Source organism: Ochotona princeps, chromosome 11 (assembly GCF_030435755.1).
Source record: "Ochotona princeps isolate mOchPri1 chromosome 11, mOchPri1.hap1, whole genome shotgun sequence".
NCBI classification, from domain to species: domain Eukaryota; kingdom Metazoa; phylum Chordata; class Mammalia; order Lagomorpha; family Ochotonidae; genus Ochotona; species Ochotona princeps.
The window spans coordinates 31,604,811-31,623,931 of NC_080842.1; positions in this window are offsets into that span (position 1 = coordinate 31,604,811).

Here is a 19,121-nt window from a genome sequence, read left to right on the forward strand (position 1 = left end):
TGATTGTAGCCTGGGAAAGCAATCTAGGATGGCCCAAAGCCCTGGGTCCTGCACCTGCACAGGAGACGCAGAGGCAGCTTTCTGACTTCAGATGGGCTCAGCTCTGGCCTTTGCAGCCACTTGTAAATCTGACTCCCCCATTCTATCTATCTATCTATCTATCTATCTATCTATCTATCTATCTATCATCTATTTATCTCTTTAAAAGATAAGCTCTATCCTTTGAACTAAAGAATAACATAATTTCTGCTAGTTATTTGATATTTTATCACATCAAATCTGTAATTTTATGTTCAATCATTTGATTATATCACATACATTTTTAGATTGCGGGTTATTTAGTAGGTAGTAAGATATAAATATAAACTTGTTTCTGCAGGTTGTTAAGCAGTGGTTATCACACTATTAAACACTGAAAAGTCCATCTTTAATATTCTTTTGAAATGGTAACTATCATATGCTAAGTTCCTATGTGAGTATTTTTGCTTTTTTGAGATTCTCATTATGATCCATTAATGTAGCTCTGTGTTCAGGTGGATACTATTACGTTATTTTAATTATTAAATAATTATTATTCTGCAAAATAGCTAGTAAAACCAGATGAGTGTTGTAGGCTTTATGAGTTAGATTACAAAAAAATGACTACCTTGATAAACTTTCATCTATTTAAAGAAGATATTAACTGACTCCATTTGTAATGGATTATTCAGAAGTACACTTATGAAATACTTGGAATCTGTTGTCTTTATATTAATAAAATGTGTAGTACTTGGATATTTTCCAGGTAAGTTAAGATTGATCTATGCGGTTTGAATGCATTAGCCTTAAGTGCATAATTTGATTCCTCATTCTCTGCATAACTGCCATCCCGATCAACTTAAGTATTTCATCATCCAAGAGTTTCTAGTGTTTACTTAGTCAATGCCAATAAACCCATGCCAGGAACTTTGAATTTTTAGCATAATAGAGGACTTCTATCTGATGTTTTAAACTCCTTTGAGATGAATGTATCTTTTTGTGTGCCCCAGAATTCTTACTGAGTTAATATTTTACATTATGAGTAAATCACAATTTTCTATTTATTGTCCATACTTATCAGATGTTCCTGATATTTTGAATCTATGAATATTCTTTTTGTTACTATGATTGGAGACAAAGTTTGTACATTTCTTTTGGTTAATATGTTGGAGTAAAATGACTAAATCACCAAATGGATGTGTGCTAATACAAACTGTCAACTTTTCAAAAAATTTAGAAACTCGATGAATTGCTGCAGTGAGAGCTGCAATTATTCTATTAACTAAAAAATGTTTTCGTAAGGATGTTAATCCTTTTCTGTGGGTGAGTGGTGGTAGCTGACCATCTCTTTGTAATAACCTCACTTAACTCAAATAGATTTTGGCCACCATTGACATTCTTCCTGCACCTACAGACTGTTATTATTTTCCATGATTAGGTCTTGAGGGTATAACAATTCCCCCTCCATCTCCCCTTTCTTCCTCCACTTTCTTCCCACCCCCCACCAGTTCCCTACATATTATGACGGTAGTATAGTTCTTCAACAACAGTTGCAAGTCCAGCAATCTGCTGTTTAAGTGTATTGTGGTGAAAAGCTAGCATAATATTTTCAAGGCATATTTAATAGTTTCATTGGAAATTTCCTTTTATTTGGGAGTAGAGATGCATACTGCAGTGTATCCTCACTTCCTGATATGCTAGTCTCCATTACGCAGTTCATTTATGACAATAGATGTATATACATGTTAACTATATTTGTATTTGTTTTGTAGTTTGCATTTGTTCTAAAATTTCATATAAATTAAAACATGCATTATTTACCTTTGTGTGTGGCTTCTTTAACTCAGGATAATAATATGTAGGTGCAACTAGTCTACGATAAATTAGCAGTCAACATTTATATAAATTGATGGAGATATATATATATATATATATGCATACATATATTATGTTAAAATCCACTTACCTTTTGACAGATTTTTGTATTATTTGGTTTATATCTTTAGATTTTATAGCTATTTTAAGTATGTATGTATAAGTTCTGTATTGATTCAGAATTGTCACTGCTATTTTATTTATGCCAAGTATATGTAGACATAGAATGAATAAGCAAAACCTTTTCCCCAATCCTAACAGCACTATGTCTGAGCATTATCAAATAGCCAAAACTCTCCTGAAGAATAAGAACTTAGCTGGAGGAATCACAATCCCAGACCTTCACACATATAAGGCAGTAATAATCAAAACAGCCTAGTAATGGTACAGAAACAGAGATGAAGATCAATGGAGCAAAATAGAAACATCAGAAAGGAGCCCAAACATGTACAGCTATATAATCTTTGACAATAGAACAGAAGACAACCAAGGGAAGAAAGAAAGTCTCTTCAACAAATGCTATTGGGACAATTGCATTACAGCCTGCAGAAAGAAGAAACAAGATCTCCACCTTTCACCATACACAGAGGTAAAATCTAAATAGATAAAGAATCTAAACCTACACCTAGAAACCAATCAACTTTTAGAAGAAAAATGTAAGAAATTTTCTGTAAGTGCGGGCAAAAACTTCCTAGAAAAATCATCAAAAGCAAAGCAAGTCAAGACCAACATGAACAAAGCAGATTACATCAAATCATGACGTTTCTGCACAGCAAAGGAACGATCAACAAAGTAAAATGGCAACCAACATAGGGGGAGAAAATGTTTGCACACTATGCAACAGACAGGGCGTTAACATCCAGAATATACAAAGAACTATAGAATAACTGTAACAACAAAACTAGTCAAGAAATGGGAGAAGGAAATGATCAGACACTTTTCAAATGAAAGAATGCAAATGGCTAACAGACATTTTAAAATGCACATGCTCCCTAGCAATATGGAAAATTCAAATAAAACAACACTGAGGTTCCACTTAACCTCAGGGAGAATGGCCCACATACAGAAAACTACCAACAACACCTGCTGGTGAGGATGTGGGGAAAGAGGAGCACTACTCCAGTGCTGGTGGGATTGCAGGCTTGTGCAACCACTACAGTTGGTATAGAGAATATGCAGGCAACTGAATATTCACCTACCATATGACCCAGTAATCCCACTCCTGGGAACATATTCAATATACTGTCTTATATACACATAAGACAGTAACTTGTACCCCTGTATTTATTGCAGCACAATCAACAGTTGCAAAAACATGGAAACAACCTAGATGCCCGCTGAAGGAGGATTGGATAAAGAAACTGTGATATATTTACTCTATAGAATGTTACTCAGCTATTCAAAAGAGTGAAATTCTATCATTTGCATCGAAATGAGCCCAACTGGAGACTCCTATGCTAAGTGAAATGAGCCAATCCCAAAAGGATAGATATCATATGTTTGCTTTAATATAAGACAACTTTCATCAAAAATACAAATAAAAGATAAAAGAGAATAGGCACACTCGTGTAACCCCACAAAGAATGTAAGGGAGACAAGATTATCAGGAATCAAAGAAAATCAACAGAATGCATCTCTACGAAGGAATGAAGGTAGACTCCCAATGAAACTTCTAAATGTGCTTGGACAACAAAAAATTACAGTTGTCACTATTATTGTCCAAGCCAACAGTGTCATGACCCATGTAAAGAGTAAAAAGTTGGAACTATTTCTCTTTCATCTCTATTTTTAAATGGTTGTCCCCATGTGAGGCTTATTGTTAATGTGGTTGAGGGGTTGTTTTTTCATCTTCTTAGGTGATGGCGCTTTCTTGTTTCAATATATAGTTTTTTGGTGTCAAATCTAATTACTTTTGCTGTGAATTTTACCTTTTCATACTTCATAGTCATTCATTATATTTTCAATAAGTCCTTGTGATTCATTAATTGATCATCCAATGAGAGACGTTTTGATTGCATGCAAGCACCTGTGGTTGTAAATGTCCCTTTGAACACTGTTTTTGCTACATCTAATGGGCAATGATATTCTTGTTCTTACTGTCATTTCTTCAGCACCACATGGGTCATGCAGTAGCATTAATTTCTACAAGAAGGTTTTTATTTTCTTTTTTCATCGCTTTAGTGATGTGTTGGTAATTCTATAGCATGTTGTTTAACTTCATGCTGATGAAAATTTTGTTTTTCTTCTTGCTGTGGACTGTATTTTCGGACTCTGTATTTAAAGGAATGTATGATGGAAGTGCAGTGGAGACTCTCAAGTCCAGATGCCAGGGCATAGTGTAGTATGTCTATTAGCATCCAAATGAAAGATGGACTTCCTGTGAAACAGCTGAAAATACCCTGACAGTCGCATGCTGGACTCTCCAACAACATCCATGCCTACAATGTCAGGAAACACTTCAATTCCAGAATGAATGGACTTAGGACTGTTCATGAAAGACCATCCATTGTAATAGGAGAGGGGAAATCAATAGGGGGAATAGGAAACTTGGGGAGGGGGACAGGAAAGCCCAGGGCCTATGGAACTGTATCAGTAAGCAATAATAATAAAATAATAATAAAAACAATAGCAAATATCTAATTATAAAAAAATAGAAAATATGTCAATGAATTTGCAAACATGGTGACTGACTGTATGTGGGTGTGTGTTTGAATTCATTATTCAAAAATTGTGTGCTTCCCTTGGAAGAAACAAGAGGTAGAGCTGTGAGTTACAAACTTCTCTGAGAATCTTTTTATGAATCTTCCCTGACTCACTTTACATGCCATGTTATGTATAGTCAATGTAAAATAATTCCGTGTCTTTACTATGGATTGTGCTTTTGAAACTCCTAGATAGATCATTTGTGTTTCTGGGCTACGGACTAGCCCTTTATAACTTCCACATCCTTCTGTTAAGTATCTTGAGGAAAAAAATTCATTCTCATATACTTCTGATTCCACTGAGATTTTGGAATGTAAAATCAAAACAATTCTGGTATTTAGGATCAGCTATCTGTTGTTTAAAAATCTGACTCTCCTTTTATGGTGTGAGGCTGTGATTATGAAGTGGCTGTTCAACTAGTCTATGAATACCAATTCATTTTATTGGAGAATTATATGATGGCCCTACAGATCATTCTGATCATTGGGCTATAAACAAGAAGCCATATATTGCACTGCTTGGCTGCCATGTTTGAAAAGAACTTTGCTTTATCTGTCCTCTCTATTTACTAGACTGAAACAATGGATTTTAAAGTTGCCAAGATACAGCTGGTCTTGGGAGAGGAAGACACTGCTTCTTGAATCAGCAGGCAAAGGTAGCCCTGGAATAACCCAGTGGACTGGCATGTAAATGTGAAGCAAGTTGAGCCAAGGTCAGCAATGTGGCCCGTTAGGTAAAGCTGCTGCCGGTGATCCTGGCATTCCACAGGGGACCTGGTTAGTGTCACAGCTGGTCTACTTCTGTTCCAGCTCCCTGCTAATGGTCTAGGAAAGCAGTACAAGTTTGCTAAAGTGATTATTTCCTTCTAGTAGACCTGGAAGAAGGCTCAGTGCTGGGCATCAGCCTGACCTATTCCCTGCCAATGTTGTCCTTTTGGGTCTAAACCAGATGAAAGATTTCCCTCTATCTGTGTTTTTATTCTTTCCTTTCTCTGTGTAACTTTCACATTCAGATTAATAGCTAAATCTTGAATAAAGAAGTTGTGCCAACCCATAAGAATGCTGTGTGTTGTAGTCTCACAGTTTTTAGACGGCCTCGATTCAAATGCTGCAGACAATAATACTTGAAGAGAGATTTTCCATACTCATTTTAATTATTGAAACAAATTTCTTTTGCATTTAGATGAATATTCTCATTTGGAAAATATCTTATTCTACAGGCATTTTCTTCATTCCATTATTAAAGAATTAAAAAACTCACCATCCATTTACCTCATTTTGACATACCGCTACTCAGAATTAGCCTGTGTTTTTCTGCACTATATAATTCATCCTGTTCTGTAGCAAACCGTGATTGAAATACTCATTGTACATTCCTGCCATGCCTACCCTGAGGCAATCAGTTTTCTCTTTCTCGGTTTAGTTACTTTTCTGATTCTTGGAGTGCAATGGGATGAATTCTCTATGGAGGAACTGTTGCTAAGCAATTTTGCAGAATCTCTAGGGAAATTTCTGGTGTGGAGAGCAAAAATCAGTTTGTATCAACATGTATACTTGTGCAAAACCAATTCTCATGTCCCAAAACAAAATAGAAGTATTAGGTAGACGAGCATTTCAGGGAAGGATTTGTCTAAATATAGGTAAGTGTTTAAGAAACTTCTTCAGACACATTACAGTATTTCCAGGTCATTACAACAGCAGCAAAAATCTCATTTTAAAATGATTTCCTTCAGTGCCATTTCCAATCAGCTTAATGGTATGTCATAATTCTTTTTGCTTCCACAGAGGTAGTCTTTCACAAATGTTCCCTTTGGATAAAAAGTGCTGCTCTGCAGTGTCTCCATCCACATACACACAAGTGTAAATCAGGGGAAAGCCTTCTATGTAAAAGAAGTTCTCCGCAACCCCCCAAATTCTAGGAGATAAGAAATTTCAAACTTAGTGGCTGCAAGATTATCTTGTAACTTCAGTTTGAACCCAATGAAATTGCAAAAATCTACATGTGTCATTCCCCCAGCAATACTTTAATAATCATTTTGCAGGGCTGACATGGCAAAGTGTATTAAGCTGTCATCTGTGAGGCCAACACCTGACATGAGCACATGTGTAAGTCCCAGCTGCTCCACCTCTGATCCAGCTCACTACTAATGCACTGGGAAGACAGTGGAAGATGACAGAGAACTTGGGCCCTTGCACTTACATAAGTGACCCAGATGAAGCTCCAGGATCCTCACTTCAGCTTGATCTAGTTTTTCTCTTTTTTAAAGATTTATTTTTTTTTTGAAAAGACAGATAAACAGAGAAGAGGAGAGACAGAGAGGAAGATCTTCCGTCTGATGATTCACTCCCCAAGTGGCCGCAAGGTCTGGAGCTGAGCCAATCTGAAGCCAGGAGCCAGGAGCTTCCTCTAGGTCTCCCACGCAGGAACAAGGTCCCAAAGCTTTGGGCCATCCTTGACTGCATTCCCAGGCCACAAGCAGGAAACTAGATGGGAAGCGGAGCTGCCAGGATTAGAACCGGCACCCATATGTGATCCCAGCACATGCAAGGTGAGGACTTTAACCACTATGCTATCATGCCACCCCTCCCCCCACTTTTTTTTTTAAGATTTATTTATTTTTATTGGAAAATCAGATATATAGAGAGGAGGAGAGACAGAGGATTGATCTAGCTTTGACTATTGCAGCCATTTGCAGAGTGAATTAGCAGATGAAAGATAGCTCTATCTGCCTCTCATTTCTAACTCTGGCTTACAAATGAGTGAATCCCTCCCCATTCTTTTTTTGGAAAAAAATTGTTGAATATATGTTTAGTGACTTCACTTTTTGAGATCGAAGTGTTTAAATAGAATACCATAATTCAGGGGCACAAATTTACCTGCAATTTTTCTTGTCTTGGTATTGTGAAAATAAAATCTTAAACATCAGAAGACATTTATAAACATAATTGAATTGAAGGGATTGCCTTTTAAACATTCCTAAATGCTTCAGTGTATAATTACCATGTTAAGAAGCACACGACTTCCAAAAGTTGCTGCAATGTTTAAATATGTACTAGAAAAAAATACATTATGAATTATGTGCTATGGCCATTAACTTTAACATCTATACTGAATCAATTCTGTAAAAATTTCCTACTGCTTTGTCAATGATATATTTTATGCCAAAGCCCATGGTGTTGGACCCAGCTATTTCCTTCTATGGAAGTATTCCTACACCATAGTTTAAATTCACTGTCCACTGAACTCCTTATCACATTTTAAGATGAAAAGCCTTGTAACTACTTTTGGAATATAAGAAAGAGATAGTGTTAATTTGGCTCCTGGTCATTGCACCTGCTAGCCTTATAGCATAAGACATCAGTTTCTCTGTTGTTATATAAGCAAGCCACCACTTACACCACATCTCAGTTTTTGTCCATTTTATACAACACTGAATTAGCACTTACCCAGTCTGAGCTTAGAGTCCTGCCATTTAAACTCCAGTTTAATGGACTTGTGAAACCTTATATGCTAGCAGTTCTAAAACACTTCCAACTACTGGGGTGTTAATCATGATTTCTCTGCATATTAAGTAGCTGAAGTTCAGCAATCTAATCAAGAACATCAGGGCAAAACTCAGGAGAATGGCAGAAGGCTGTGCCTAACATTGCAGATCTGAGCAAGCAGCATCACAACCCAGGAAACAAGCTCTGATTTGCTAGGTTGTCCTTCTACTGTGTTTGTTCTTAATAATCTGACACTGTTGTTAACTGATACAGTCCTAGGCCATGTTGCTTTGTTCTGAGAGCGGACATATTTTCTCCCTTTGGTAATAAAAGCAAAATGCTAACCTCTCGCTTAGGATGCCAAAAATCTTAATGTCAGAATTAGAATAAACTTTACCGTTTGTGGACCTGGATCCTTGTCAGGTGTTTTTCCCTTCCCTTTTATCTTATACTCTTTTTTGTAAAATCATTGTAAGTTTACTTTAAAAAGATACATGACATTTTAAGTTTAAAATATACTTACGTTCAGCTCTTCAAAAAAAGTTACATAAAATTTCACACATATGCAATGTGATCATTTTTTATAAATGACCCTCGAGTCTTCTTCATATAAGATGCTATTAATCACTAAACTAAACAAATATGTCAAGGAAGTGCCCATCACTAGATCCTGAACTGTGTCAGCTAGAAGGAAGAAAATGAAACAGTTATGGATGTAATATTCGTACAGTGCACAGGATCTGTACCACTTACAAATAATTTGTTAATGAGTCTGCTCTTAGCTCAGATAACTAAGTGAATATTTAAACTAAGATCTAAAGCAAGGTTATTTTAAACTGATGTTGCTTATCAAATATTTGAAAAAATGTCTGCATAAAATTTTGGGTAAAAACATCAAAAGATGCAGCATCAGCTTTCATCATAATTTGTTCTTTTATCTTAATTTCATTTTGTCTCATGAATGCTAATGATTTGGGTACTGCTACAGTGAACTTGTATCTGTCATTAACATTCAATGTCATATCATTCCAAAGGCAATAATCAAAAACTATACTTGCTAAAATGATTTTGAGAAGTAGGAGGGCTGGTAATTTCCCAATGTGCCTTGACACTTGAAATATTCCATGAAGTTTGGAGAATATACCTAAAGGAGCTATGTTCTCATGAGTAATAAATGCAATACTTTTAATATAGAGTGGAGGCATGGTAACTTCCCCAAAATATAAATTGATGGTCAATGCTGTGCCATAACATTTTTGGTATCCCACATAGGCACTGGTTTGAGTCCTGACTGCTCCACTTCCAATCCAGCTTCATGTTAATGTACCTGGGACAGCAGGTGAAAGATGGCACAAATGCTTGCGTAGCTACACCTTCACCGGAGACTCAGAATTAGCTCCTGGTTCCTAGCTTCAGACTGGCCCAGCTCTGGATGCTATGGCCATTTGGGGAATGAAAAATCAAATGGAAAAGCTTTTTATCTGTGTTCCTGTCTCAGTCTCTCTCTCTGTATACAACTCTGCCTTTCAAATAAACAAATATAATTTATAAAGAAAATATAAACTGAATGAATGCATAAATACAAATGTATCACACTATAGAAAACCATATTCAAGATGGAACCCAAATCACAAGATCATACAAAGAGCTAGGAGTTGTATCAGAATATTATGTGACAGCAACATTGATTAGAACGCTGCCAGTTCATTGCAAAGACCTCAAATTTCTTGGGTTTTACCAAACAAACATTAAACTGAAATCATAAAAAGTGTTAATAAGTGTTTGCCAGGAATTTACTGTATTACTGTCGATATGATATGTGTCTTTCAAAATATCATAACATCATGTTTTGCAGGCTATTTAATTATCTACTTCTTAAAATTGTACATACATCTCAGTGATATTTACTTAAAAATGTCCAAGATTTATCAACATTTAAAAAAAATTTGGATTTGTTTTTAGATTCATTATAGTGAACATAATTTTTTCTAAATGAAGAGGAGGGAATTACTTGTATCAACACTGTCCGTTCTGGGGAAATTAAGCAAGTAACCAATCACCACAGTTTCATAAGGAAGCAGCTCCTTTTCTGTCCTTTTTTTAACCTCCGCATTCTGCTCAATAAAAATAACATCTGCTCTGTTGTTTCTAGATTGCTGATGCAGGTGTTTAGGCTAAGTTTGGAGACTAGCAAAGCATGTTCTGCACTCTCTTAATTAAGAATGAAACTCAGGGAGTCTACACCTTTGAAACACAAATAGGAAATTGCACTGCGTATTCAACTAGGGGCAAGGGAACCATTTCATTCCTGGAGAAAGAAAGAAGTATGAAAAACCTCTTGTTTGTGTACTGTTGTGCAGAGTATAGAACTTTGGAGATTGTAAACTCTGTTTTTACAGCTCATTCCATCCCAGAAAATGATGTGAATGATCAGAAAATAGGATGTCTCATCTACATTAAGAACTGATAGAAAAATGAAACATACTGGGCACTTTGAAGATGCAATTTTCTTTATACATGTCATCTCTGGATTACTGACTTTCCATGAAACTTTATCCTTCACGCGGGATAGCTTAGGAAACCCACACTTTCTAAATGAGCTTTCCTTTATGTATCCCACATTCATCTAGACAAATCTTCAAGTAGAACTGCATAGACGGTTTAAATACTCTCATCATCCTACCTCTTGTTCTCTGTTTTATTCATAGACTTAACCCTTTCTTTTCTCTTGATTCTTAGATATTCCAAATATCATAATGGCCAAAGACAAATTCACACAGAGCACTGTAGATACTGGCCATATTTTAGTTTCAATAGTTCACAGTACTGAAATCATTCCATCTTGCGTGTTATAAAAATCTTTAAAGCATAAGAACATTTAGCTGCCAAGTGCACACTGCCCTTTCAGCTTAAATAGTTGCAATTAGGTTTTCATTCTTAGTGAAACTGAAATTTTATAAGACAGATGGTCTCATTAGTCTGAAAGACTTGAGGACATCATTCTTTTGTCTATTTGGCAGCCCTTCATTTTAAAGCAATATAATAATAGATATAGCTGAATAGAATTTATATAACAACATCATGCCCAAATCAATACAATTTTTTTTCTTGTGTGAATGTTGAAGATTTAGATTCTCTTGGATTGCATTTGCCAAAGTAGGCAAATAAACTACTGCTACTACTCCACTTATACTTTTTCACCCGTACTTTAATTTTATTTTAAACATATCATATTGACTGTATTCTAGACCCTTGCAGGAAAGGTAGATAAAATACTATACAAATATGTCCCAACATAACATATGTTATATGTTGTGTATAAACTAAAATTGAAATGTCAACGAGGTGGTCACAGAAGGTGGTTAAGAACTCGCATTTACTTTTAACATATTGGTTACTCATTACTATGTCAATTAATTCCATAATGATGTAAATTTTTGCTGATGGTATGTTGGAGCTTTTAATTGATCGGGATGATACTCTGCTGGCTCTGTCTTCAAACCAGAGAGGGTATACCTAAGAAGCCGTTGAACTTGACTGGACAATAAGATGCTGGACTCTATGTTTGGTATATGCTTGCAATGGGGGAATCTCAACTGAACTTGAACTGTGGTTATGCAACAAGGTGGAGGAATCCACCATGGTGGGAGGGTTTGGGGAGGGGTGGGGAGAACCCAAGTACCTATGAAACTGTGTCACATAATACAATGTAATTAATGAATTAAAAATAATGATAAAAAAACACAAATATGTCCCAACAGTAACTGACATTTACATACTTAGAGAAAGCCCACCTTGTGTGTTTATGAGGAACTGAGGTCAATACTTCTACTTCCAAGCCAGTTGAAAGGAGGACTAATTTGCCCCTTGAAGGAGAACTTAATGTATTTTTATTTCTTTCTGTCACTATCTTCTGCAAAGCAAACGTGATTTTTTCTCCTAATCATGATGATTATAGCTTTCAGTGCTGCACACATCTTTCCTATAGAATTAATATGTCATAGAAGAATTTCTGTTATATTCTGTGAGACACAAGCTAACAAAATGGAACAGAAAAGAGGGTACTGTATTTTAAACACATTTCCTGTTGGAGGAGTTTGGTGTAATGGTAAGATGCAGAGTGGATTGCCTACATTCTAAACCAAGGTGATTGGGTTGGAACTCTGACTCCACTCCAAATTGCAGCATCTTACTAATGTGGATTGTGGAAAGGATCAGGTTAGAGCTCAGGTAGTTGGAATCGTCATGCCAACCATTTGGAGATCTGGATTGAGAGTTTCACATGTGTGAGTTTGGCCTTGGCCATCCCTGACTGCCACAGGCATTCAAGAGTGAATCAGAGCCTGGCGGCGTGGCCTAGCGGGCTAAAGTCCTCGCCTTGAAAGCCCCGGGATCCCATATGGGCGCCGGTTCTAATCCCGGCAGCTCCACTTCCCATCCAGCTCCCTGCCTGTGGCCTGGGAAAGCAGTTGAGGACGGCCCAAAGCTTTGGGACCCTGCACCCGCATGGGAGACCTGGAAGAAGTTCCTGGTCCCGGCATCGGATTGGCGCGTACCGGCCCGTTGCAGCTCACTTGGGGAGTGAAACATCGGATGGAAGATCTTCCTGTCTGTCTCTCCTCCTCTCTGTATATCCGGCTTTCCAATAATAATAAAATCTTTTAAAAAAAAAAAAGAGTGAATCAGAGGATGGAAAATTTGTTCCTTTCCTCTCTTCTTTCTCATTCCATTTCTCTCTTCTTTCCAAGTCAAATAATTGAGTAAATAAGTGTTTCAAATAAAAGTCTCCTTGGACTTGACAGCAACTTCCATAGTTTCAAATTTATGTATTAAAAACTGGCAAAATTATATTCATGAAAACCAAAAGCGAATTCCCACTGAAGTAAATCAACTATGCTGTGCTTGTAGAATTTCCAGATAGTTAATCATGCCTAGATCTAGCCATGCTTTTTAAATTTTGTGTGCAAAATAACATAAAATTAACAGAAAATGACTAATCCAGATAGACAGCTTATTCTTCCCATATGCTTCACTTCTGCATTTGAAATTACTTTGAAAAGAATGGACATAAATATATACCAGAGGATGATATGTGGTGGAAACCTATGAATTGAATCAAATCCCGGGCGGATTACTATAAAGAAAACCAAAATGTTTTGGTGCAACATGTAGATAAGGCACTATTAGATCAGAGTACTAGTTCATCCAAATCCAAGTATTATTTTGCATTGGCATGCAACTTACATAACATCATAATTGACTTTCCAAAACAATATTATGCTATTTTTCATCAGCTTACAAAAAGCAGACCATCATTTGTGCACTTAGTTGAATTTCCAATGTAAGTTGATATTCTATCCAAACTATTCCTGACATATCTGAAGATAAACTAGGTTTTTATACTTCCAATTTAATGCTTTATATGAATACATATGGAAAAGAAAATATTTCAAGTGGCTTACAATCAAGAAAATATTTTCATTTAACTGCTGTAAATATAAACATGCACACACCCAATTTCTAGACTTTGCAACAGCGCTGATTACCACACCAATGCTTTACTTCATAGCTTATGAGCTTTAAAAGGGGGAGATCTCTGTGCCCTGCGGAAGAGTAAAACACAAACTCTTTTTTTGCTGTGGCATCAGTGTACCACATGGGCACCACTTGTAATCCAGCTCCTTGCTTAAAGCATGGGAAAGCAACAGAGGATTGTTCAAGTCTTTGGGCACCTGCACCCACATGGGGACCCAGAAGAAGCTCCTGACTCCTGAGTTTTGATCAACCCAGCTTTGGCAGTTGTAACTATTTGGAGAGTGAACCAGTTGATGGAACATCTTTCGTACACCTGCATTGCATATGTCAAAGAAGGTTCAAATCTGGGATCCTCTCCTTTCAATCCAGCTTCCCGTTATATCACATGGAAAAGCAATGTTACATGATCAAGTACGTGGGTGCTTGCTACCCACATAGGGGACCAGGCATTTGGCTAGAGAACCAGAATATGGAAGATATTCTGTTTATCTCTTTATGAATCACTCTTCCTACAAAAAAAATGTAGTTTAAGAATAGTTTTAACAGTAGCAATAGAACCGGAGGAAGAAAACATTCAGATAAGAAAGAAGTTGGATCAACGGTAACTAAGGTAGCCAAAGGAAGAGTCATGTCAGCACCTGATTCTGAAGAAGAAGAAATAATTAAGTGAAAAAAGGAAGAAGAGGGTAGAAGAGTTTCAACTTGCTGAATATACAATTTTAAGAAGGCCAGCCACCCTAACAAAGAAAAAATAGATATAAAATGATTGCAAGAGGAACAAATTGACAATGCACATCAGATAAAGATGAATCAAAGCATTATCAGGGTGAAGAAGCAAGAGGCATTAGTGGATTCTTGGCCTCAAAGAGATTCATGCTTAAATTAAAACAAAAATCACCCAGAATTGATCACTTTATGGGAACAGATGTACTGAGAAAACAATGCAGGCAAGAAGCTCAGAAATGTAGAAAGATTACTACACTATTAAAATGGCACTGCCATTTTTTGTCAGGTCACCATAGAAAAGTGTACAGTGTGATATCACAAGCTGAAAACATGCTGAATGTTGACGGAGATCCGGTGATCACATAATGCTGAATAAATACTTTGCTGAACAATAGGTATAAGAGAGCGAATGCAATCAAGGATCAAACTTTTTAAAAGATCAGGAAAAAAGGTCATAAGGAAATAAACAGATTCAATGACATTATATATGAACTCCAGTGTTAAATAAAATAATCACAACATAAAGTCGATACCAACAAAAAAGCAAGACAGATATTTGTTGGTGGCCAGCACCAGTTTATAGCTATCCATTGAGTCTGAAAAATTTTGGGAAGAATTTCCAGTACATAATGAGGACAATGGATGTGGACTGTAAAAGACATCTGAGAACATTTTGACTGTTCAAAGTTTCATATGCTTGTTAATTTTTGACATGTAAACTTACTCTCAGACAGAAAATTATGTTGAAAGATAAATATTGTATTTGCTAACTGTATTTATTCAATATCAAAAGCTACATTAAACAAGTAATGCAGAGAAAAATCTAGTTCAAAAACGTTAAAAAGCTTTTGTAGACATTATGCTATTGCTTGTTTGTGATTTGTATGTGCATGGCAATGTGTAAGTAAAAATAGATCCTTTTTAGAAAAAAATTTACTTTCTCATATTTTCTAAATACCATGAATTTTGTGCATATATTTTATAACTTATAATTTTATCAGATTACCTGTTCATTGTTTGTTGGTTTTATAGAAATTGAGCATTTTTGTAGTATATAAGTGCTGCTTCAGTAACTATATTTATAATCATGTAGAGGGTTTATTTTTACATATCCTAAAAAGTATATTGCATGTCAATACGTAGGTTAATAATTCCTGTGCAATCAAAATGTTCAAACTCTGATACAGAACAATTCAGAGCAAATATCATAAAAGTATGGTGTGAATTATTAGTTGGAAGCCACATACACACATCATAAACAAATATTAGCATTGTATTATATCTAGCAATATGTATTACAAAAACAATATGGATACTTTATATTTTTTAGAACCTACTTAACAGATTATAAGGAAAGTTAATTTTCTGTGTATTAGAACAAATAAATGCTTTTGCTTTTATTGTTCATAAAACATAAAGGTCCGCTTGCTTGCAACAGAATGTTTGTAGGGAGCTGTAATGATCGGTTAGATAACTGAATGTTTAAAGCAGGTAATTAAGGCAATGCAAAACATACCAAGTGAAAAACATCTTCCCACTATTTCTTTTCTTTAAAGATTTATTTATTTTTTATTACAAAGTCAGACATACAGAGAGGAGGAGAGACATAGAGGAAGATCTTCCGTCCGATGATTCACTCCCCAAGTGAGCGCAACAGCCGTGCTGCACTGACCCGGAAGCCAGGAACCAGGAACCTCTTCCAGGTCTCCCACACAGGTGCAGGATCCCAAAGAATTGGGCCGTCCTTGGCTGTTTTCCCAGGCCACAAGCAGGGAGCTGGATGGGAAGTGGAGCTGCTGGGATTAGAACCGGTGCCCATATGGGATCCCGGGCGTTCAAGGTGAGGACTTCAACCACTACGCTAGGCCCCCAACTATTTCTTATTAGGCAGCACTATATAATGGATATGAAAAGTGACAACATCTACTTCCGTGCTATTCCCAAGCCCATGAAATTCTCTGGATTCTCTATTTCATTCACAGATCAATTCAGCAAAGAAAATTTGGTAAAACTCCAAGATTTAAGGAGTTGGGGAAATCAATATCTGTAAAGAGCCTTGCTTTCTAAATGTCTGCAAGAAACAAACAAAAGAAAATGTAAAATTAAAGAGAAATAGTATATCATTCTAGTCTACTAATATTTTATGCTGTTACCGAAGCCAGCATTACTTATCTTGACCCTGATAAATGTGATTGTGAGCTCTTCCTACATCTGTCAATTATCAAGAAACTTAACTTCTTGAGGTTTACTTTCCTCACCTATAAAACTCAGATTTCAATGCCTGTATCATTTGAGAGATTAAGAAATAAATGGGCTAGTTTCCATAATATCTGTCATCATCAATATGGTTTACAATTTAATCGTTTTGACTATTATAACTCTTCTTAAAATGATGATCAATACACTTGTAAAATGAATTATTCACTTCTTGTCATAATAAGCATAACCACTAAAACATTTGTATTTTCATAAGTGAATCTGTTTTGTTAAATGCACACTATTTGTTAATAGTGACTATAGGATTTTTAGTGACTTACAATCTTTGTTATGTATATTCTTTAGTAATCTTTTTCTAATCAATAAGTTCTTATTTACAGATGTGGAATTGTATAACACCCAGTATAATATGAAGTTGCAACACCAGTTATCAAAATCAAGACTAAAATACCCTTCTTACACATTATTATTTACTCTCTTAAAAACATTTTGCACTGTTATTTATGTTGTGTGACTTATCAGAAGCATTAGAAACATTACTTGGTCCCAGCATGATAGCCTATTAGCTAGATCTTAGCTTTGCATGCACTGGGATCCCATATGGGTACTGGTTTGCATCCCAGCTGTGGCCTGGGAAACTAGTAGAGAATGGCCCAAAGGTTTGGGACCCTGCACCCACATGGGAGACCCAGAAGAAACTTCTAGCATCTGGCTTCAGGTCAGCTCAGCTCCAGCTGTTGTGGCCATTTAGAAAGTGAACCAGCGGATAGAAGATTTTTCTCTATGTCCTTCTTTCTGTAAATCTGCCTTTCCAATAAATAAATCTTTTTTTAAAAAATAAAGAAATGATACATACCACTTGAGCCATTACATAATGTACTACCTTCTAGGGATGCTGGATTGTAAATACAAGGAAGTGGTACAGGAACATGTATTCAAATATGTCCAAATGCTGACTTCACTGCTATCCAAAAGCCCATCCCTTGGATAAGACTTAAAAGATATGTTGAAAAATGAATCTATTGATGAATGCTTTTATTGAAAATATGTAATATTTACCCTTATTAAAGACATTTTGCAAATTAAAAACTTTTGGCAAAAAATTTGCAAATCTAAATTTAGAAGATTTACCACTTTGGTTCATGTTTTTTCTTTGTTCTTAAATTTTAGTGTGGAAATAGGGTTTTGGGGTACCTCACCTGTACTGCTGTTAAACAAATTAGTTCTTTAGATTTCTGCATTTATAGGCCATATACTCTCTTGTAAGATCAACTATTCTGTTGCTTTAACATTGTATCTGGAGGGAACATCTAAATATTTCAATATCTGACATTGTTGGAAAATAAAAACTTCGGTTTCATTTGTGCTCTCTGGAGCAAATAAAGCAGATCTATTCCCTATTACCCTCATTCATTTTTAAAGTGTTGCTGAGGATGGAATGTGTTATAGCGATTTGCACACGTTTAACATCACTTGAGGCAGGAACTAAGCATGATGGAATTTGGTCTTGTATTGGTAAGCTATAAGAAATCTAAACAACTTGTTCAGCATATGAATTCTTATTTTCTAGTAGACATTAGAATGATTACAGGAACGCGAGTGCACACACGCACACAGAGAGAGAAAGAGAGAGAGAGAGAGAGAGAGAGAGAGAGAGAGAGAGAGAGAAAGCACTCCATGTTCTGAGAAGGGATGTGATTATCTTCTAGATGTCAACTCATTCGTTATGGTCAGTTAGACTTAAATCTCTTTTAGGAGGGTAAAAGTCAAAGCAGAAATTTTTCCAAGCTTGTAAACAAATAAAAAACAAGAGGATTGTAATGCTTTAAGTAAATTAAAGCATGACATTTAATTATCCAACTTGTCTAACGTTTCATTTCTTTTCCAGACATTTCACGTATTATTGATGATACCGTTTCAAGAAGCTTCATCGCTTATATAACTACTTCCAGAAAAGCAGTAGGAGGGTTTGTTTCCATCTCAATTGAATTTCAACATTAATGTATTTAAGCATACTCACATAAATTACTCCAAAATTATTTTCTAATAATACCCTATGCAAAAGTATCATTCTGTTACTGCCTATTCTTGCTCTGTATGTAGCCCTTATTTCTTAGACTCTTCTATCATTGTCTATCTTAATTCTGGACATTAATTTCTTAGTTTTTTGTGTCTTCACATTCACATCTATTTAATTCCAAGGGATGTATTTTCGCATAAAATTTAGTTTGAATTTTTTTTTTCTTTTAGGAGGGATGTCTTTAAAAGATCTGACCCCGTGCTCGACTGCTTTTCAAAGTGCCTCTACAGAGGATATTTACCAATGCAAGCAGCTTCACCTTCTTTTCCTCTGAAATAAAGACAGGAAATCTCTGCCCACACGCTAAGACTTCCTAATGTCCTCCATCTACTTCTCCCTAAAGACAACCACTTCTCACTGAAGGTTTGTTTAGCTAGTGTCACAGATTTATAAAGATGAGTTCATAAATTGAGTGCTCCTGTGAAAGAGCTCCTCCACTTTAAATTTTTTAGAGTTTTTAGTTGATTTTATTCTCTTAAATA